The following is a 22500-nucleotide window of genomic DNA, read 5'->3' on the forward strand; positions in this document are numbered from 1 at the left end:
CAGACGCAAAGACAGGCAGACACTTCGGCACGGGGAGAAAGGCGCTCGAGCGCCGAGCCCCCATGCGTCGCCGCCAGTTTGCCTTTTTCTTTTTTCTCCCTTTTTTTTTTTTTTTTTGGGAAGGTTTGTTTGTATGTATGTATGTATGTATGTATGTATGTATGTCTGTCTTTACTTATTTCCTTATTTGCTTACGTATTTATGTATGTATTTATGTACGTACTTCTTTGTTCTTTTATTTCTTCATTCATTTATTCATTTATTCATTTATTCATTCGTTTATCTATTTATTTATCTTTCATGTATGTATGTATGTATGTATGTATGTATGTATGTATTTATTTATTTATTATTTATCAGAGACGGAGACGGAGAGACGGAGAAGCAGGTTCCATCCAGAGCGCCTGACCCTGGGACTCTGAGCCCGCGTCTCCAGAACCACGCCCTGGGCTGAAGGCGGAGCTCGACCCCCGAGCGGCCGGGCCGTTGCCCCGAGTTTGTCTTTGTTTGTATGTATGTGCATTTATGTATGTATGTATGTATGTACGTACGTACTTACTTGCTTACTTACTATTTATTCATTTTCTTTTCTTTCTTTCTTTTCTTTTCTTTCTTTCTTTCTTTCTTTCTTTCTTTCTTTCTTTCTTTCTTTCTTCTTTCTTTCTTTCTTTCTTTCATCAGACACAGACGGAGACGGAGAAGCAGGCTCCATCCAGAGCGCCTGACCTGGGACTCTAAGCCCGCGTCTCCAGGACCACGCCCTGGGCTGAAGGCGGAGCTCGACCCCCGAGCGGCCGGGCCGTTGCCCCGAGTTTGTCTTTGTTTGTATGTATGTGCATTTATGTATGTACGTACGTACTTACTTGCTTACTTACTATTTATTCATTTTCTTTTTTCTTTCTTTCTTTTCTTTTCTTTCTTTCTTTCTTTCTTTCTTTCTTTCTTTCTTTCTTTCTTTCTTTCTTTCTTTCATCAGACACAGACGGAGACGGAGAAGCAGGCTCCATCCAGAGCGCCTGACCTGGGACTCTAAGCCCGCGTCTCCAGGACCACGCCCTGGGCTGAAGGCGGAGCTCGACCCCCGAGCGGCCGGGCCGTTGCCGCAAGTTTACCTTTTTTTTCCTTCTCTTTTTTTGGAAGGTTTGTTTGTGTCCTTGCGTGGAGCCTGCTTCTTCTCCCTCTGCCTAGGTCTCTGCCCCTTCCTCTCTCCTCTCTCCTCTCTCTCTCTCTCTCTCTCTCTCTCTCTCTCTCTCTCCCTCCCTCCCTACGTTCGGACTTCTAGGTCACCCCATCAGAAAGAGGCCTCGTGGGATGGGACCCAAGAGGTGGGCCAGACAAATAAGGACCCGATCTCCCCCCCCCCCCCCCCCCCCGCCACTTCCCTTGAGTCCAAATCATGAAGAAGACGGGGAAAGCAGGCCAGGCAGGCGGACGCCGGAAATCCCAAGTCCACACGCACGCACGAGCACCAGAACTGATGCCCAACCCACTCCACCTCTTTCAGAGGGCTGAGAGGGAGGCAACCACGCACAAAGCCTGTTTTCCAGGAGGAAACCGAGATGAAGGAACAGGCGGAGGTGGAAGCGGAAGGCTGGAAGGTTGACGGATAAGAGAAAGGAAAAGAGGGACGGACGCCTGGGTGGCTCAGTGGTTGGGCGGCTGCCTTCCTCTCGGGGCTGGATGCGGGGCGGGGGTTGGGGAGGTGGAAGGGGTACCCTGGGCTCGTGTGCCCGCATCGGGTTCCCTGCGGGGAGCCTGCTTCTCCCTCTGCCTGTGTCTCTGCCTCTCTCTCTCTCTGTGACTATCATAAATAAATAAAAATTTAAAAAAAAAAAAAAAGAACGAGAGAAGGCAGCTGGAGAAACTACATGCGAACGCAGACGGTAGACACAACCCCAGGGGGGGAGGGCTGGGCTCCGTGAGGGGTGGGACAGAGGCCAGCGGTTTCCACGAAGAGCCTTTCGATGGACTGCTGAATGGACTGGATCTGCGGCTTTGGCTGCGAGCCTCCTTGGATGGTGACGGGACAGGCGAGGACAGGCCCGGACACCCCGCAGGCCCGCCCGAGGGCCTGCTTGGAGCGCACGAACACGTAGGGCACGTTCTTCTCTTCACGCGGCACGCAGGCAGGCGGGCGGCGGACGGTGCGGGATGATCTCCAGGGGCTCGGCGTCTGCAGCCAGCCATCAGGATGAACTCAGAGATGCCTCTCCACAGAGGGTTTTGGTGGCTTCGTGGGCTCCTTTCCGAAGCTGCTTGTAGTTACGGGACTGCTGAACACGCGTCCAGGAGTTTCTTGGGGAGGTGGGCATCTGCCAGGGGGTAGGCCTTCGGATTCACATCAGCCTCAGTCATCTCTGCGTATCCGCGGTCCCTGTGGGTTTCCTGTGAAAAGACGTGTCCTGGGAGCTACCTATCACCGTCACACTTCATACGGATAACCGGTTTTGTCCCCACGCGCCCCCGCCCCCGCCGCCGTTGGGGTGGGCGGTGGGATGTGCTGTGCTCCCGTCACAGTTTGTGGGCCTGGAATGGTGGTGATCGAGATAGACCCTTCCGCCACCTCATTACAAAGAAACAAGACACGTGTGGTGTCTTGTTAGACCCACAGGCACAGAAAAGAAAAGGAGAACTACTTATCCCCTTGCTCCACCGGGACCCACCCGGATGCCATGCCCATGCCGGAGGGTCCAGGCCCCGAGGGACGGGCGTACTCAACTTTGCTGTGAACTCAACGGATTAGTGGAGTTGTGCCTCTGAGGATTTGTCCACGGAAACTACTTCAAATGATCGATTTTGTCCGTCTCGTGTACTTTTCCTTGTGACGAGCAAGCAGGTTAAAAAAAAAGAAAAAGAAAAAAATGAAAAAAGGGGGGAATCCCTGCGTGGCGCAGCGGTTTGGCACCTGCCCTTGGCCCAGGGCGCGATCCTGGAGACCCGGGATCGAGTCCCACGTCGGGCTCCCGGTGCATGGAGCCTGCTTCTCTCTCTGCCTATGTCTCTGCCTCTCTCTCTTTCTCTCTCTCTCTCTCTCTCTCTCTCTCTCTCTCTCTCTCTCTCTCTCCCCCCCCCGACTATCATAAATAAATAAATTTTAAAAAAAATGAAAAAAGGTCTATAGGTTAAACTTTTACAATAGCTTCCCAAATCTTTGGTGACCTGGAACTTTGAAGGTGTAACTAGCTTAATTGATAAATTGGGTTCAGTTCATCGGATACCTGGCGTCTGTCTTTCCAACAGAAAGGTAAAATACTAAAGTGTGAGTCAGTAAGACAGCCAAGGTGGTTTTTTTGTTTTGTGGTGTTGTGTTTTCCTCCCCCACCCCTTGCCCTTTTCTTCCTTCCCCCCCCTCCCCCCACCTCAGTTTTTGTGTTTCTCTTTTGTCTGATTCAGGAAACCTGCAGATACCTGGGTGTGTCAGTAAACGTGTTTCAGGTTGGTTTGTTCGTTTCTCTTTTCCTTCCTCTTTTTTTTTTTAAATTTTAATTCACAATTCATCACACACACACACACACACACACACACACACACACACACGGGCAGAGGGAGAAGCAGGCACCCTGCAGGACCGCTGAGCCACCCAGGGATCCCCTGTTTCTTGCTTCCTTCACAATTGTATCATACAGGGCAGCCCGTGTGGCTCAGCGTTTTAGTGCCGCCTTCAGCCCAGGGCGTGTTCCTGGAGTCCCGGGATCGAGTCCCACGTCAGGCTCCCTGCACTGGAGCCTGCTTCTCCCTCTGTGTCTTTGCCCCCCCCCCCTCTCTCCCTCCCTCTCTCTCTCTCTTAAATCTTAAAAAAAAAAAAAATTGTGCCCTACATGTTAGGTTTTTACAAAATGAACAGCGGAGAAATAAAAAACCAGCAGAGCCAGGCAGTAGGTTGGAGAGTGCTTTAATGGGGAGCGCTCCTGGGCGAGGTTCCATGACTCGGAGAGGTGGCCAGAGTCAGGGAAGTCGCGCGGGGTTGGGGACTGTGGGGGTTTTGAAGCCTTCTTGGTTCCGACTCTGGAATCCGGGTGGGTCCCTAGCCAAATTAGACAAGGGAACACCGTGTCCTTAGGTGATTGGCTGGGGGTGGGGGGGGATAGTATCAGACGATGGGGAGGGGGAGGGGGCGGGGGCGGTTCCTGGATGGAAAGTTTCGGTTTCCCATCTAGGCTTCGACTCACTGGAGATGATGTGGTGGTCAGGGATGCTTTGACGGGAAGATCAGCCATTTTGACCCGGTTTGAGATGTCCGCCATTTTGGGTGCCCCTGTCTCTCAGCCAGCCCAACAATACATACACAAACACACACACACACACACACACACACACACACACACACACGTGTTTCTAAAAACTATTACATGTATTCATACATTTGACAATCTAAGGATTTCTGGTACGATAGACAATGTGCCCGTGGTTCCTACTGACTTTTCACCAGAGACTGAGGTTTCTAGGAGTTAACAGTCTGCCGCCTGGGTGGTTGAGGGGTTGAGCATCGGCCTTTGGGTCAGGGCCCAATTCTGGGGCGGCGGGGGGGGGGATATCCGAGTCCGGAACCCTTTCCACATCTGGCTCCTTGTGGGGAGCCTGCTTCTGCCTATGTCTCTGTCTCTGCCTCCCTCCCTCCCTCCCTCCCTTCCCCCTTCACAAAGTTCTCTCTCTCTCTCTCTCTCTCTCTCTCTCTCTCTCTCTCCTCTCTCAAAAAGTGTAAAATAAGTACAATTTTAAAAAATCTGCCACATGGAATCGAGACTACTGGTTAACGATAAGGAAAACAACCTCTGTGTGTGAGATAGTAGGAGACATGTAGAATAGATACAAGGCATGAAAATACGGGTGCTGGTGGTGGTGGTTAAAGAAAATGAATCTGTCCTGAAATGACTCTGGCTTTTTTTTTTTTTTTTTTTTTTTTAAGATTTTATTTACTTATTCATGAGAGACACAGGGACAGGCAGAGACAAGGGAAGCAGGCTCTATGCGAGGACCCTGATATGGGACTCGGTCCCAGGAGTCTGGGATCACGCCCTGAGCTGAAGCCAGACGCTCAAACGCTGAGGCACAGGGGCGTCCCAAAGCCTGGCTATTTAGAGAAAGAACACTTAAGACTGACGGAATGGAAAAAGAAATTATAGAAGGGATTTATGAAGGAGATTTTTGAGATTTGTTTTTTGTTTTCTGTTTTTTATTTTTTTGGATTTTATTTATGTATTCATGGGAGAGAGACAGAGACAGAGAGAGAGACAGACAGAAGGAGAGAGAGTAACAGAGACAGAGAGAGACAGAGAGAAAGACAGAGAAAGAGAGAGACAAAGAGAGACAGAGGCACAGAGACAGAGACACAGAGAGATAGAGACAGAGAAAGCAAGACAGAGACAAAGAGAGACAGAGATAGAGAAAGAGAGAGACACAGAGAAGGAGAGAGACAGGGAGAGAGAGAGAGAGACAGAGAGATAAAGAGAGACAGAGACAGAAGGGGAGAGAGAGACAGAGAAAAGAGAGGCAGAGAGATAAAGAGAGGCAGAGACAGAGAGAGAGACAGAGACAGAGAGAAGGGGAGAGAGACAAAGAGAGAGAGAGAGAAAAGAGAGGCAGAGAGACAGACACAGAGACAGAGAGAGGCAGAGACAGAGAAAGAGAGAGAGACAGAGAGAAGGGGAGAGAGAGACAAAGAGACAGAGAAAAGGGGCAGAGAGATAAAGAGAAACAGAGAGACAGACACAGAGACAGAGAGAGGCAGAGACAGAGAAAGAGAGACAGAGACAGACAGAGAGAGAGAGAGAGAGAGAGGCAGAGACACAGGCAGGGGAAGAAGTAGGCTCCACGTGGGGAGCCCGATGTGGGTCTGGATCCCAGGACCCCTGGGATCAGGCCCTGAGCCAAAGGCAGACCTTCCACCGCTGAGCCACCCAAGGCGTCCCAGACGCAGACTCTTTGAAAAGGGATTGCAGGCGTGGTCAGGACGGACTGAGATTGGGAGAAGTGGGTTTTACTAGTACACTGGTGTACAACTGAGATTTGGCTCTTCTCTCTGCTAAAATGGCGAGATTCTCTTGCATTGGTAGTCTACTCTTGATAAGAGTGTGAACAGAGAAGAAAAGACAAAGACAAGGTGCTTTTTTGTTTGGTTGGTTGCCTTGGTTTGGTGTGGTTTGGTTGGGGGTTTTTTGTTTGTTTTTTGGGGTGTGTGTGTGTGTGTGTGTGTGTGTGTGTGTGTCTCCCTTTACCTGCCCAGAACAGCAAGGTTTTTAGATTCCCTTTTTTTTTTTTTGGTTGTTCTTGTTTCACTTTTTTTGGTATTTACTTATTTATTTTATTTTTTGGGTTCGTTTGTATCCGGTCTTCCCCTACTACGTAAGAGTGAAAACTTCTCCACGGTAAAGGAGCTTCATTTTGGGGACAACTCTAAAAGCACCTGTAGAATCTCCTAGGGGCCACCTCGGCGAAAGAGACACTGAAGATTTCCGTTTTGTTATGATCCGTGATCCTTTGTAGGCATGTGCCTTGAAAACTTCTTTTTTTTTTTTCTTTTTTTTTTTTTTTAATTTTTATTTATTTATGATAGTCACACAGAGAGAGAGAGAGAGGCAGAGACACAGGCAGAGGGAGAAGCAGGCTCCATGCACTGGGAGCCCGACGTGGGATTCGATCCCGGGTCTCCAGGATCGCGCCTTGGGCCAAAGGCAGGCGCTAAACCGCTGCGCCACCCAGGGATCCCAAAAACTTCTGAGATGTTTTTGGTTGGCTGGTTGGCTGCCTGTCTGTCTGTCTACTGGTCCCTTCATCCGTTCGTGGATTCTCAGCGGATCCCAGAATGCCAAACCCTAAATAGAGTCTCTTGACTACTATAGGTCGTTTACCTGCTATGGGAAGGCACATGAGAAGCACTGTCAGACAAAGAATCATAAGCCCTCTTAGATTATATTGTGTGGGTGAATGCTGCCGGTGTTCCGAACAGGAAATGAAATTCCTAAACTTGTAACGTGTCCTGGTAGAGTGCCGTCACTCCACATTCGAACTGTTTAAATGCTCTGCGTACGTGCATGTGTGTTGTGTGTGTGTGTGTGTGTGTGTGTATGTGTGTGTGACAGAAACTGGTCGGATTTTCCTCTCGACTGCATTATAATGAATTCTCATTGGGTCTCTAGGCACGTCCATCCGTGGGTGACCTCCCTGTCACGTGCAGGTGTTGTGAGGAAGGTCTTGCAACAATGCGGTCCACTTTTCAGAAGATTCGCGGAAAGGACTCTGGACGAATCCCGGTGTCTGGTCACCCTGAGATTGTCCAACTACATACAGTAGGAGTTGCCGGAACTAATGAAAAAGCTGCATGGAAACCGAACAGAAAGGAACAACGTGGAACTGAATGAGGTCCACGAAACCCTGAACAGAGTTCAGAAACTCTCAGTGAGTCATCTTCCTTTTTTTTGGCGATTGTTAAATCCTCTTCAGAAGGTCGGTGGGAATCCGTGCTCATTGCAACCAGACACCGTTGGAAGGATCCGCTGTATCACCAAGGCCTTCCTTGAGTAGAATGGCGTCTCTTTTTCTTTCTTTCGACCTCCCCCGGTCCCCACGCCGCCCTCCCCTCCTCCCTCCCCTCCCTTTCTCCCCCCCCCCCCCCCCCCCGCCCCCCACCCGGCCCCGGCCCCGGCCCCGGCCCCCGGGGTCCATTTGTCAAAGTGATCTCTATTGACCGAGCGGGCCAGGGGCCCCTGGAATCGCATCCTAAGACTCAGATAGGATCAGACAGCCTGGAGACACTCAGATCCACTTCTCGGGAGCCACCCGAGCCCCTCGGAAACCGTGAGCCTGATACCTTCCTTCCAGAGGTCGCCGCGTCCTCACTGGGCGAGTCAAGAGTGCCACCTCCTGGCGGACGAAACCGAGAGTCAGCTGCTTAACCCCAGCGAGCCTCCCAGGTTGCCCCTAGGAGGTGCTTGGAAATGCTGAGGCTCAACGACACCGGAACCACAACAACCGGAAGAACAGAAAAGAAGAGCAAAAGAAATGCTGAAGTTCTTCCTTCTGGCCTTGCCTTTACAGGAGTGTGCCGTCTGCGACCACGCCTGTCCCCGCGGACAGGAAGAAAAGAGTCCAGATGGCTGAACCGGGGTTCTGCACTCTGCGGACCACAGGAACCCCCTCCAGCCTGACCCAGGAACTCCCTTACTCTGAGCCAGGGACAGGAGGTCTTGTTTTGTGTTTCGGTTGTGGTCCAAAAGACAGGCGTCACCTACGATGGAACCTTGTAACCCTTTCTAAGCCTAGAGTCGCTCAGCGGCATTACATACGTTCACACATCCTCCTCGCCAAGTTATCTTTCCATTCCATTTTTTTACTCTCTTTTTTGAAACTCTTTAAATTTTATTTATTTATTTGTTCGTTCGTGCATTCATTCATTCATTCATTGTTTGTTTGTTTATTATTTTAAAGGATTTTTTTATTGAGAGAGAGAGAGAGAGAGAGAGAGAGAGAGAGAGAGAGAGGCAGAGACACAGAGGGAGAAGCAGGCTCCATGCAGGGAGCCCGATGTGGGACTGGATCCCGGGTCTCCAGGATCACACCCCAGGCTGCAGGTGGCGCCAAACCGCTGCGCCACCGGGGCTGCCCTCCATTTTTTTACTCTTAAGTTTAATTTCTTACACTGTATTGATCGGGCACCCGATCTCTCTCTCTCTCTCTCTCTCTCTCTCTCTCTCTCTCTCTAATAAATAAATTAAATATTTAAAAAATAAATGAATAAGGGGATCCCTGGGTGGCGCAGTGGTTTAGCGCCTGCCTTTGGCCCAGGGTGCGATCCTGGAGACCCGGGATCGAATCCCACATCGGGCTCCCGGTGCATGGAGCCTGCTTCTCTCTCTGCCTATGTCTCTGCCTCTCTCTCTCTCTGTGACTATCATAAATAAATAAAAATTAAAAAAAATAAAAAGGCAACTGAAAGAAGGTCTTAAAATATCCCTATAAAAAAAAAATAAATAAAAAATAAATGAATAAATAAACTGTATTTATTCACGGGAGACACACAGAGAGAGGCCGGGACGCAGGCAGAGGGAGAAGCAGGCTCCACGCGGGGGGGGGGGGGGGGGGGGGAGCCCGGTGCGGTGCTGGATCCCCAAAAAGCCGTGATGACGCCCGCCCGGAGCCCAGTCGAAGGCAGACGCTCAAACTCGGGTATGCCACCCGAGCACACCTCGTCCGCACCTCTTCCTTCCCACCGCCACCCACCCTCTTGTGCGTTCGTCGGGTTCCCACACACAGGACCTCGTCCTCCAGGTGTATCCCTAGACACACCCTAGCACCCTAGGATCCCCAACGAGGGAATAGGTTCAGATGGGACCGATGCTCATGTGACCGTGCTCCTGTTTGAGGACTGTCCTCGGTTGCTGTAGCGGTGACGGCGAGACAAAGGGTCTCTCTCCACACACCGCACAGGCGGGTGGGGGGCATGCCCCGAGTGGGGCAGATGTCCCCATCCCAAGGAGGCGGAGGAGGAAAGCCACCCCAAGGCCCCTCTTTGGTGCCTGTCCTGTGTCAGGAAACGCTACTGACCTGGGTGGATCCGGACCAGGCTGTGTCCGTCCCAGCTGCCCTGGGATCCCACACTCCTCACACCTGGACCCACCGGTGTGGCGCCTGCCTTTCCGGCTCTGCCTGCCTGCCTAACTATCTCTGCATCCAACTTGCAACTTTCAGTCCGTGAGCTTAGGGGCTTCGACTCTCTGGGTCTTGCTAGAACCCAAACAGAGAAAGACGTTTGCCATACCATAGATACCACTTTCAGTTAAGCATCTGTGAAATGATTATGGAGGAAGGAAATTCTCAGCCTTGAACGTTTCTGGGCCCTGCTCCATTGGCTTTCACACTGACCCAGGCCCAAACGGCTCCCAGAAAACTCAGCACTAGTTGGGCTCTATTTCCGTGCCACTGAGTGCACGTTGCCTGTCTGCCTCCCCTAAAAAGTCAAGCAACGGGGATGCCTGGGTAGCTCCGTGTTCAGCATCTGCCTTGAGGTCAGTCATCATCCTGGGGTCCTGGGGCCCCGACTCCCACTTGGGGCTCCCCGCGGGGAGCCTGCTTCTCTCTGCATCTGTCAATACCTGTCTCTGTGTGTCTCTCATGGATAAATAAAGAACATCTCTAAAACAGGAAAGAATGAATGATTAATTAAAAGGACTGACTGACTGGACTGATCGACTGACCGACCGACCGGCTGAATGAATGTATACATAAGCAAGCCAGGAAGCAAGCAAGCAAGCAAGCAAGCAAATAAATGAACAAATGAAATCGATGAAGGGCTGCGTGGCTGCTGGCTGGCACTGTGGGTGGAGTGTGGGACTCTATATTTCTCGGTTGTGAGGACGAGCCCTAACCTGGGTGTAAACATCGCATACACCTAAAATCTTTTGAAAATAAAACAATAAGAAAAGAAAAGAAAAGAAAAGAAAAGAAAAGAAAAGAAAAGAAAAGAAAAAGGTGGGCAGCCCGGGTGGCTCGGCGGTTGAGCGCCGCCTTCAGCCCGGGGCCTGATCCTGGAGGCCCGGCATCAGAGTCCCACGTCGGGCTCCCAGCATGGAGCCTGCTTCTCCCTCTGCCTGTGTGTCGGTCCGACTCTCCCACTCACTGTGTCTCAGGAGAAAATAAACAGAATCTTTACAAAAAGGGAAAAAAAGTTGTTTTGTTTTGTTTTGTTTTGTTTCGATCGGATTGATCGATCGCTAAAAGGCAACCTGCCAAAACTGACGATGAGAAAACGGAAGAAAACCTTCCTGGTTCCCATAGAGTTCAAGCCCTACAGCCTTGCCCGTACCAAGATCAGAGAATAAACTGTCCACTCTCTACGGCGTCCCTCCTCCCGAGGACGCCCCAGCTCCTTATGGAGCATGCACACGCACGTGCACGCGCACGCAGAAAAGCGGGGCGAACCGAACCAGACCCTAGAGAACCCTGCAGCGAAGGTTGAGCACAGGACACCCCCACCCCCCCCGCCAGCCACAGGAAACTCCGGCAGGCTACCACTGGACTGCTTAGGGGGCCTATACTTACTTGCAAGTGCTCGCTGACCTGGGACACGTGGAAGGGGAACCTGAGGCTCACATGGCCCGAACCGGGTGAATGGGGTGCTTTGCTCATGCCTCAATGCTATGCTCTCCACGATTAGAGAAAGCTGGCAATGAGGCCAGCCCAGGGACCGGAACCTAACCTAGGAATCCCTCTGGTTCCATCAGTCATGTCCCGACTGTTGGTGAGTGAGGAACCAGTGCTCGGCTCGCTCCGGGAGACAGACGCTCTGGTCTTCTTCGGGTTGGGTTGTTGCTGCGGCTTTGGGTATCTTTGCAGGAAACCGGCCTCTTCTCTTTCGAAATGGAAACCAAAGGATGGACATGGACGGGGTCCGGACGCGGTCACGCTCGCTGGCCACTGGAGTTGTTGTCACCCAGCCAGCGGGGAGATCGGAACATCGGGTCTTTCGTGACCTCTCCACAGATAGATAGGAGTGAGACCAAGGCTATATACTTTGTTGGCGTCTCGTCTGTGTCTACGTGTCCCTGTGGGTTCTACGAGGGAGAGGTTTCCTCTACCTCCGGATGCTATATTGCTAACATCCCTTTGTAAAGGAACTGTAGCTTATGGGATCCCTGGGTGGCGCAGCGGTTTGGCGCCTGCCTTTGGCCCAGGGCGCGATCCTGGAGACCCGGGATCGAATCCCACGTCGGGCTCCCGGTGCATGGAGCCTGCTTCTCCTTCTGCCTATGTCTCTGCCTCTCTCTCTCTCTCTCTCTCTCTGTGTGACTATCATAAATAAATAAAAATTAAAAAAAAAAAAAAAAAAAGGAACTGTAGGTTAGGAGTTCAAAGGCTGGCGCGGGTAAACATCATCGGAACAGGACAGCTCGGAGCGATAAGGACGAGTGCCAATATTTCACAAGTTCCCACGATCTGGGATGAAGTTCTGTTCGTTCGTTCCCGATCATGCGGGTCTGGGATCCTTTCCTGCATCCGTCTCCTTGCGGGGGGGGGGGGGGGGGGGGGGGGACCTGCTTCTGCCCATGTCTCTGTCTCTGTCTCTCTCTCACACACAGGAATAAAGAAACAAAATAGTGTAAAAAAGGAAAGATGCTCGGTCTCCCACTCTCTCCCTCTCCCTCCTCCTCCTCCTCCCCCTTCCCCCCTTCACACAGTGCTCTCTCTCTGAAAGGAAGTTAATATATTACAATTTTGCAAAAGCCTGCCAATGGAATGGAGACTACTGGAGAACGAGAAGGAAAACAATTCCGTGTGTGACAAGTAGGAGATGTGTAGGAAACGTACAAGGCGTGAGAATACATGTTTTGGTGAGGGAAAAGAAAATAATTCTGTCCTGAAATGAGCCTGGCTATTTTTTTCTTTTTTAAGATTTTATTTACTTATTCAGAAGGAAGGGAGTGGAGGGAGGGAGGGAGGGAGGGAGGGACAGAGAGAGGCAGAGAGAGGGAAAAGAAGGCTCCGTGCAAGGAGCCCGCTATGGGACCCGATCCCGGGAGTCCGGGATCACGTCCTGAGCCAAAGGCAGAGGCTTAACCACTGAAACACCCAGGCGTCCCGGAAGCAGATTTTTTTGAAAAGGAATTGTAGGCATGGTCAGGACAGACTGAGATTGGGAGAAGTGAGCTTTACTAGTACACTGGTATAGCATTAAGACTCGGCTCTTGTCTCTGTTAAAATGAAGAGATTTCCTTGCGTTGGTAGTCTCATCATGGCAAGGGATTGTGAACAGAGAAGAGAAAAATATATTATTATTATTTTCTCTCTCCGGACCAGCCAGGTTTTTATATTCCTTTTTATCCGCGAATTACCTCCGTGAGAGAGTGAAAACTTCTCAATATTAAAGGAGCTACATTTTGGAGACAACTCTATAAGCTCCTGTGGAATCTCCTAGGGCCACCCTGGCGAAACAGATACTGACATTGTTTTCAGTTTTGTAATGACCCGTGATCCTTTATAGGCCCGGGCCTTGAAAGCTTCTGAGATGTTGGTTGGTTGGTTGGTTGGTTGGTTGGATGGATGGATGGTTTGTGTATCTGGCTGGTCGGTTGGCTGCCCGGCTGTTTGCTGGTTCCTTCATCCGCTCATGGATTTTCAGCGGATCCCAGAAAAGTCTAGCCCTAGGTTGAGTCTCTTGACTAACATAGGTCGTTTACCTGCTATGTGAAGGCACGTGAGAAGCAGCGTCAGACAAAGAATCATAAGCCCTCTTAGATTATATTGGTTGCGTGAATGCTGTGGGTGTTCCAAAAGCGACGTAAATTCGTTAAGTGGTAACGTGCCCCGGTACATTGTTAAAATGCCGTGTGTGACAAATCATAATCCGTTTTTCTTCTCGACTGCACTCTAGCCAACTCTCCTCGGGTCTTTAACCACGTCCACCGGTGACCGCCATGTCATGTACATGCCATGTTCTGATGCTCTTGCAAAAACAAACAAAACACACACACACACACACACACACACACACACACGCACACTTATTTATTTATTTATTTATTTATTTATTTATTTATTTATTTTTTATTTATCCCAGATTCCAGAAGAACCACGCAAAGGACTTTTGACACATCTCAGTTTCTGGTCACCCTGAGATCATCGAACAACAGTATGAATTGCCAGAACTAGTGAAATAGCTGCATTTACCCAGAACAAAACCAGGGACTTCTGGGTGCCTCAGCGGTGGAGCCTCTGCCTTGGGCTTAAGGCGTGACCCCGGAGTCCCGGGTTCGAGTCCCGCATCGGGCTCCCTCCATGGGGCCTGCTTCTCTCTCTCTCTCTCTCTCTCTCTCTCTCTCTCTCTCTCATACATAAATAAAATCTTAAACAAACAGAACTAAAAGGAACAACATGGAACTGAAAAGAGCGAAAGACAATGATGACCGGTTTCTTTGTTTTTGTTTTTTAAAGACTTTATTTAGTTATTCACGAGAGACACAATGAGAGAGAGGCAGAGACACAGGCAGAGGGAGAAGCAGGCTCTGCAGGGAGAGACCGATGAGGGACTCCAGGATCACACCCTGAGCCAAAGACAGCTGCTCCCACCGCTGAACCACCCAGGCGTCCTGATGACCCTTTTTTAAGGACTCTTGTTCAAATCACTGCTGATCCCCTCATGTTTGCTCTTCCAGTTTGAAGGAAACTTTGTCTGTAGAGATATCTATACCTTAGAGAAATTGGAGGAACGAGTGAGTTTGTAAACAAATTAAAATCCTTATCCTTGGGCAGCCCTGGTGACTCAGCGGTTTAGCGCTGCCTTCAGCCCAGGCCGTGATCCTGGAGACCCTGCATGGAGCCTGCTTCTCCCTCTGCCTGTGTCTCTGCCTCTCTCTCTCTCTCTCTCTCTCTCTCTCTCTCTCTCTGTGTGCGTTTGTGTCTCTCATGAATAAATACATAAAATCTAAAGAAAAAAAAATCTTTAAAATCCTTATCTTTTCTCCCTACCTGTGACCCGTCAGTGTTCAGAAACTCTCAGTGAGTTATCTTTTTTCTTTTCTTTTCTTTTCTTTTTTTCTTTTTCTCTCTTTCTCTCTCTTTTTCTAATGAGTTATCTTTCTTTTATGGCAATTGCCAATCATCTGCGTGAGGTCTGTTCCGTGGGAATATGTTCTCATTGTGACCGGCCACTGTTGGAAGAATCCCTTGTATCACCAAGACCTGCCTTCCTTGAGTGCAATGGCATCTGTTTTTCTTTTCTCTTCTCTTCCTCCGCCCCCCCCTCCCCCCCCCCCCCCCCGCCCCGGTTTATTTTTCAGAGTGATCTCTACTCCCAACGTAGGGCTCGCACTCACGGCCTGGAGGCCAAGAGTCGTGCTCTCTACTGACCGAGCGGGCCAGGGGCCCCTGGAATCGCATCCTAAGACTCAGATAGGATCAGACAGCCTGGAGACACTCAGATCCACTTCTCGGGAGCCACCCGAGCCCCTCGGAAACCGTGAGCCTGATACCTTCCTTCCAGAGGTCGCCGCGGCCTCACTGGGCGAGTCAAGAGTGCCACCTCCTGGCGGATGAAACCGAGAGTCAGCTGCTTAACCCCAGCGAGCCTCCCAGGTTGCCCCTACGAGGTGCTTGGAAATGCGGAGGTTCTTCCCTCTTGCCTTGCTTTTTTTTTTTTTTTCTTTTTTTTTTTTCTTTTTTTTATTTATTTACTTATGATAGTCACACAGAGAGAGAGAGGCAGAGACACAGGCAGAGGGAGAAGCAGGCTCCATGCACCGGGAGCCTGATATGGGATTCGATCCCGGGTCTCCAGGATCGCGCCCTGGGCCAAAGGCAGGCGCCAAACGGCTGCGCCACCCAGGGATCCCCTCTTGCCTTGCTTTTGCAGGGCTGACGACAGTGACCACGTCTGTCTACCTGGCGAGGCAGAAACAATTCCAGGTTGCTGAACCCTGGTTTTCCACACTGCGGACGACAGGATATCACCCCCTCCCCCTCTTTCAACCTGACCCAGGAATTCCCTTACTCTGAGCCAAGGACAGGGTGGGGGGGTGGGGGTGGGGTCTTGTTGTTGTTGTTGTTTGTTTTTGTTTGTTTTGCTTTTCTTCCCCCCAGTTGTGGTAAAAAGAAAAATAGACGTCACCTAAAATGGAATGTTGTAGTCGTTTCTTTCTTTCTTTTTTTTAATATTTTATTTATTTATTCACGAGAGACACAGAGACAGAGACACAGGCAGAGGGAGAAGCAGACTCTATGCAGGGAGCCTGACGTGGGACTCGATCCTGGGTCTCCAGGATCAGGCCCTGGGCTGAAGGCAGACGCTAAACCGCTGAGCCACCCGGGGATCCCTGGACGCTCCACCGCTGAGCCACCCAGGCGCTCCATACATACTTAAGTTATTGAGAGTTTGTTCCTTCATTTTTCATCATCTCTAGACCCAACGTGGGGCTCAAACTCACAACCCTGACTGCAATCAAAAGTTGAGTGCTCTTCTGACGGAGCGGGCCTGCCGGGGCCTGGGGCCCGGGGCCGGGCCGGCCCCCCCCCCCCCCCCCCCCCCCCCCCCCCCGGGAGCTTCTGCCCTTTCATGTTTTCAAGCTCAGAGTCACGTTTTGTCCGGGGAGGGCCCCACCCCCCAACCCCTCCGTGCGGAGGTGCCATCTGTCGGGCTGGTTCATGTTTGTCCATCTTCCTTACTCCTTTTAGTAGACAGAAGGTGGCTTGTGACACAGCCGGGGACTACTTCGAATGAGACTGCGGATTTCCCTTGGGAAGTGGGTGCGAGAGGGAGGACAGGTCGATGGGGAACCAGGAGACTGTTGGCCCGTCGCTTTAGAGGAAAGAGTGTCCTTGTTGGGCCCTCACCCAGGGTGGATGAGTCAGAACTGTCCCTGGCCAGGCCTCCCTTAGTCCTTCGCCCATATCACTCCATGCCTGTGTTTGGCCTCTGGACCCTAAGACACCACGGTGGTCATGTGTTTAACTCCCCATCAGATTCACCAGTCCCCGCCATGCCACGCCCTCCCAGACGCACCCCCACCCCTGGAAGGCATTAAGAGTGAGATGGCATCCTCCACATTCAGGATTGATTCCCAAAGGGTTTATTGGGGTTTCCTGGGTCAGGAAACCAGGAGGGGTCGCTTTTGGACCCCAAACAATGTGAGTTCTTCAGACATCCTCTTTGCCCTTCTCTTTCCCCCTCCCCTCCCCTCCTCTCCTCTCCTCTTCTCTTCTCTTTTCTTCTCTCCCCTCCCCCACAGCTTGGGAGCCGCAGCCTGAGGGTTTGGGGGAGGTGCAGAAAGCCATTCAATGGAGAGAAGTCCCAGGCTCGGACTTTAACAGACAGCCATGTGCATTTGAATGAAATGATTGAATGAGGGCCATTGGAATGGATGGCCCTGAACCTCCCTTCTGCCACCCGCCACCCTCCATCCCCACCCCCAACCAACCCTGAGTCCTCTGGTGGATTTGGAAATGGAAGGCCGGGGGTGTGTGTGTGTGTGTGTGTGTGTGTGTGTGTGTTTACACGGACGCACCCGCGGAGGGTGGTGGGGCATGCTCACGTTGGCTCCTGCAAACTCCATTCATTCTGGGAATGTTCTGTTGTTTCTGCTGAGTTGCCAGTTGCTGCGATGAGCCAAGCTATACTCCTCCCGTTGCCGAGTTCTTAAAAAGGCCGAGTCTCCGGTTTTCTCGGTGAATGGACTGACCCACACCTTCCCATCCCGCCGGCCCCCTTCTGCAAATACTTGCACTCAAAGGGTTCTTTCACCTCGTCCAGAAAACAAACAACAGCCACCCACACCCACCCCATTGCCACAGATACGCAACCCACACAACAAAACTCCAGCTGGCCTCCTTCTGCCTCCATGTACTTTATTTTATTTTTATTTTTTTAAATATTTTTATTTATTTATGATAATCATAGAGAGAGAGAGAGAGAGAGAGAGACAGAGAGAGAGAGAGAGACAGAGAGAGAGGCAGAGACAGAGGCAGAGGGAGAAGCAGGCTCCATGCACAGGGAGGGAGCCCGACGTGGGATTCGATCCCGGGTCTCCAGGATCGCGCCCCGGGCCAAAGGCAGGCGCCAAACCGACCGCTGCGCCACCCAGGGATCCCCTCCACGTACTTTAGAGAGTCACTGTCTTAGACGTGCCTTAGGCTCAAGGACTCGATGCGGTCTCCCTTTCTGTGGCACGGTCGGTCCCATCCATCCCCCGTTAGGCCCAAAGTAGAATTGCATGACCACACGGCTCACGGGAGCTGGAGAAGATATGCTAAGGTGACCGACCGGACCGACCGACCGACCGGATGGGAGCACCGTCCATTCGAAAGGAAGGACCTACAGGCCGAGGCGTCTATAAACACGCTCCCTGGAAGTCTTTGGCCTTCGCGTGCCTCTGATGAAATCATTGCTCCGGAAACTCCAGCATCTATAGCCGGTCTTGTCCATGGTCTTCTGACCATGACTCGTCCTCCGTTCGCCTGACGTTCTGCCCAATTGTCCGTCCACGGAGAAATTAGACCCCGTCCCGTGAGAGCCGAATCCGACTCCTCCGCTCACCCCCACGACAGAGAAGACTATGCCCAGGTCTGTGCCCGCCCATCTTCCCTTTCTCCTCCGCCAGGGCAGAAGAAAATGTGGCCCGCCCTCCCTTCTCCTGTCAAAAGTCCAATCTGACATAGGACTTGGGTACGAAGGAAACCAGAGTACTGTTTTGAACCATAGACACGTTGATTGATTGAAGATTTTATGTAGGTAGTCCTGAGACGCACGCGCGCGCGCACGCACGCACGCACGCACACGGACGGACGCACGCACGCACGCACGCACACGGACGGACGCACGCACGCGGACGGACGCACGCACGCACGGATGCACACAGAGGCAGAGACACAGGCAGAAGGAGAAGGAGACTCCATCCATGCAGGGAGCCCGCTGTTGGACTCGATCCCAGGACCCCGGGATCACGCCCTGGGCCAAAGGCAGGCGCTCAACCGCTGAGCCACCCCGGCCTCCCTACCTGGAGACACTTTGATAGAGTAGCAGCAGCAGCAGCAAAGAAACACACGCACACCGCCGCTCCCCCCACCCCCCCAGGTGAAAGAAGGTCCCGCTGACTCCCCTCCTTTTCCTCTGAGAAGAGAAGCACACCCTTTCTCCTGCCCCTGGAAGGTGCCTTGGAGGAGAGCGCCAGGAGGGGAGTGAATGACATTCTTCTCTTCAAGGACAGGAAGTTGAGCGTGAGCAGGAGAATTCTGGAGAAACAGATTGTGTTATAAGAAAGAAAGAAAGAAAGAAAGAAAGAAAGAGAAAATCCTTATGTTCTTTGAGCCTCCCCTCCCCCCCAGAATTGAGTTCCTCTTCCACGACCTCTTCTCATTCAACCCAATAGACAAGTATTTGGGGGGGGGGGGGGTCAGGTCCCAGACGCTGAGAGGGTGGAGGTGAAGGTGGTGCGGGGGAGGGGGGGGGCACACCGTCCTCTCCAGCGCCTTTGGTTCAGACCTCCTTCGTGACCTCCCTCCCTCCCTCCCTCCTTCGTCTTATAAATATATAAATAAAATCCTAAAGAAAAAGAAAAAAAAAAAAAAAAAAAGGAAGGAAGGACACGAGAAAAAACGGTGCATCCGTTGCCGTCCTAAGAGTCCTCGCCTGGTTTCGGCTCTACGTTCCCTCCCTGACCTCGGAAACGTGCCTGAGTCGTCCCGGGAGCCCCGCGCGGCGAGCGCGACCCCCTTTCCGGGCGGCAGCGGGCCCGGACGGACGGACGGACGGACGGACGGGTTTTCCAAGGCTCCCCCGCCCCGGGAGGACGGGGGTTCGCGCGGTGCGCGGCCGTGTGCTCTCGGGGCCCTCCGCCGTCCCCGGGCCGAGAGGCGAGATCCGAGGCGCCCTGACGGCCTCGCCGCCCGGATCTGTCCCGCTGTCGTTCGCGCCGGTTGTCGGGTGCCACCTGGCGGCCGCTTTTATAGAGCGTGTCCCCTCCGGAGGCTCGGCGGCGACAGGCAAGGAACAGCTTTGGTGTCGGTTTCCCGGGGCCGAGTTCCAGGAGGAGGGCGGCTCCGGCGCGAGCGTCCGGCTGTCGCCGGGGCCTCGGCGCGCGATGCGCTCGCCGGAGATTGGACCTCCGGAGCTGCGAGGGAGTGTCGCCGTCGCCGCTGTCGCCGCTGTCGCCTCCGCCTCGCTCCCGGAGGAGGCCGTGCGGGCCGCCTGGGTGGGTCGACCAGCACCCGCCGGTGGCTCCTCCTCCGCCCGCGCGGACCGACCTGGGCCGCCTCGGGGGCGGGGGACAGGGTGTGTCCCGCCGTCCGTCCTGTGGCTCCGGGCGATCTTCGGGCCTGCCTTCCGTGTCACTCGGTTGTCTCCCGTGGTCACGCCCTGGCGACGGGGACCGGTCTGAGCCTGGAGGGGAAGCCCGTGGGTGGCGCGACAGACCCGGCTGCGGGCACGTGTGGGGGTCCCGGGCGTCGGACGCGATTTTCTCCCCTTGTTCCGAGGCCCGCTGCGGAGGTGGGTCCCGGGCGGTCGGACCGGGTGCCACGCGGGGGTGGGCGGGCCGTCCGTTCGGGCGTCCGGCCCCGGTGGCGATTCCCGGTGAGGCTGCCTCTGCCGCGCGTGGCCCTCCACCTCCCCTGGCCCGAGCCGGGGTTGGGGACGGCGGTAGGCACGGGGCGGTCCTGAGGGCCGCGGGGGACGGCCTCCGCACGGTGCCTGCCTCCGGAGAACTTTGATGATTTTTCAAAGTCTCCTCCCGGAGATCACTGGCGTGGCGGCGTGGCGGCGTGGCGGCGTGGCGGCGTGGCGTCTCCACCGACCGCGTATCGCCCCTCCTCACCCACCCCCCCCCCCCCCCCCGGTTTCCCTGGGTCGACCAGATAGCCCTGGGGGCTCCGTGGGGTGGGGGTGGGGGGGCGCCGTGGGGCAGGTTTTGGGTACAGTTGGCCGTGTCACGGTCCCGGGAGGTCGCGGTGACCTGTGGCTGGTCCCCGCCGGCAGGCGCGGTTATTTTCTTGCCCGAAATGAACATTTTTTGTTGCCAGGTAGGTGCTGACACGTTGTGTTTCGGCGACAGGCAGACAGACGACAGGCAGACGTAAAAGACAGCCGGTCCGTCCGTCGCTCGCCTTAGAGATGTGGGCCTCTGGGCGCGGGTGGGGTTCCGGGCTTGACCGCGCGGCCGAGCCGGTCCCTGTCCTCGCTCGCTGGAGCCTGAGCCGTCCGCCTGGGCCTGCGCGCCGGCTCTCGTGCTGGACTCCAGGTGGCCCGGGTCGCGGTGTCGCCCTCCGGTCTCCGGCACCCGAGGGAGGGCGGTGTGGGCAGGTGGCGGTGGGTCTTTTACCCCCGTGCGCTCCATGCCGTGGGCACCCGGCCGTTGGCCGTGACAACCCCTGTCTCGCAAGGCTCCGTGCCGCGTGTCAGGCGTCCCCCGCTGTGTCTGGGGTTGTCCGGTCGCTCCTGCCCCCCCCCCCCCGGGGGTCGAGGGGCTTGCCGGTGAGGCGGAAGCAGGTCCCCCCGGTCGCCGTCCTCGCTGGGCTTTTGCTCTTCGGGAAGCCCCCTCGGGGCCGCAGCTTGCTGCCGATCGATCGATGTGGTGATCTCGTGCTCTCCTGGGCCGGGCCTAAGCCGCGTCAGACGAGGGACGGGCGTCCACGGCGGATGCGACCGCTCTTCTCGTTCTGCCCGCGGGCCCCTCCCTCCCCGGCTCCTCCGCGCCCGGCCGTCGTGGCGGGTGCGCGGGGGGCGCGCGCCGGGGTTGGGGGTGGTGCGGACTCCGGCCCGACCCCGGCCTCCCGCCTTCTTGCCTCGCGGCGCTGGCGGGACCGGGGTCCTCGGACGCGGCGGACACTCTCGCCGGCCTTTCCCGAAGGCCCTGGGTCCGTGGCGAGCGGCCCTCCCCTCCTCCGCGGGGGAGGGCCGGCCCGACGCCGCGCTGCTCACCGCCCGGCCTGGGCGCGCTTGAGCGCGTTGCGCCCGGCCCTCCGTGGTGCCCCTGGAGCGCTCCAGGTCGCCTCAGGTGCCTGAGGCCGAGCGGTGGCGTCGTTTCCTTCCCCGGCGACTCCCCTCGGGCTGCCGCCGCCGTCGTCGTCGGCGTGTCCGAGGAGCGGGTGGTGGAAGAAGTCGGCAAGGGAGGCGCACCCGTGCCCCTGGCGGGGGCGCGGGCGCCTCGTCTTCCTTTCCCCTCTCCTCTCCTCCCCCCCTCGCCGCGCCGGCGGGGGGTGGGTGGCGTGGGGCGGTGTGACTCGGAGGACTTGGCGGGGCTCGTGAGCGCCCGCGGCGGGCCGGGCCAGCGCCGCGGCGCTTGGCCAGCCCGAGGGGCTGCCCCTCTCTCCCGGCACGGGTCGTGTCCCCGTCTCCGTCCCTCTCTCTCGCCCGCCTCGCGGGAGGCGGGGAGCTCTCTCCTCTGGGCGGTGACGTGACCACGCCGTGCGCGGGCGAGGCGGAGGCGGCGTCCTCGAGGGGGCACCGGCCGCGAGCGCTCGGGGTTGCCCTGTGCCTGTCCCTTGCCGGAGACCCGCCCCCCGCCCCGCGAGCCCTGTCGGCCCCGGAGCGCCGCCTGGTGGGGCCCGTTTGGGAGGACGAACGGGTGGGGGCGATGCGCCCTCGGTGAGAAAGCCTTCTCTAGCGATCCGAGAGGGTGCCTTGGGGTACCGGAGCCCCCAGCCGCTGCCCCTCCTCTGCGCGTGTAGTGTGGCCAGCGACGCGGGGTTGGACTCCCGTCGCGACGTGTTTGGGCAGAGTGCCGCTCTTTGCCTACCTGCCGCGGCCTGCGCCTCCCCCCTCCGAGACGGGGGAGGATCCCGCCGGGCCGGGCCGGCGTCCGGTGCGGGGTGTGTTGCCCGCGTGCGTGTGCGAGCGTGCGCGCGGCCGGGGGGTTGGGGCGGCCCGCCCCCCCCCCCCCACGCCACTCACCCCGTGTGTGTGCGTGTGTGCCGCGCTGGCGGCCGGCTGGCTGTCTGGGCCGCCGCCCGCTCCCGAGCCGAGTCGCCGCCGGCGGTGGCTCGGCGGGCGCGTGTGGGTCGGGCCAGCTCCCGCCTGGGGGCGCC

General features: G+C 55.1%; 1 pseudogene; it reads right to left on the reverse strand.

Annotated features, from left to right (window-relative positions):
• Positions 1-1864: 1864 nt before the first annotated feature.
• LOC140601874 (NHP2-like protein 1 pseudogene) lies at positions 1865-2355 on the reverse strand (annotated as a pseudogene).
• Between the last annotated feature and the right edge of the window lie 20145 nt (positions 2356-22500).

Source organism: Canis lupus, chromosome 12 (genome assembly GCF_048164855.1).
Source record: "Canis lupus baileyi chromosome 12, mCanLup2.hap1, whole genome shotgun sequence".
NCBI lineage: Eukaryota > Metazoa > Chordata > Mammalia > Carnivora > Canidae > Canis > Canis lupus.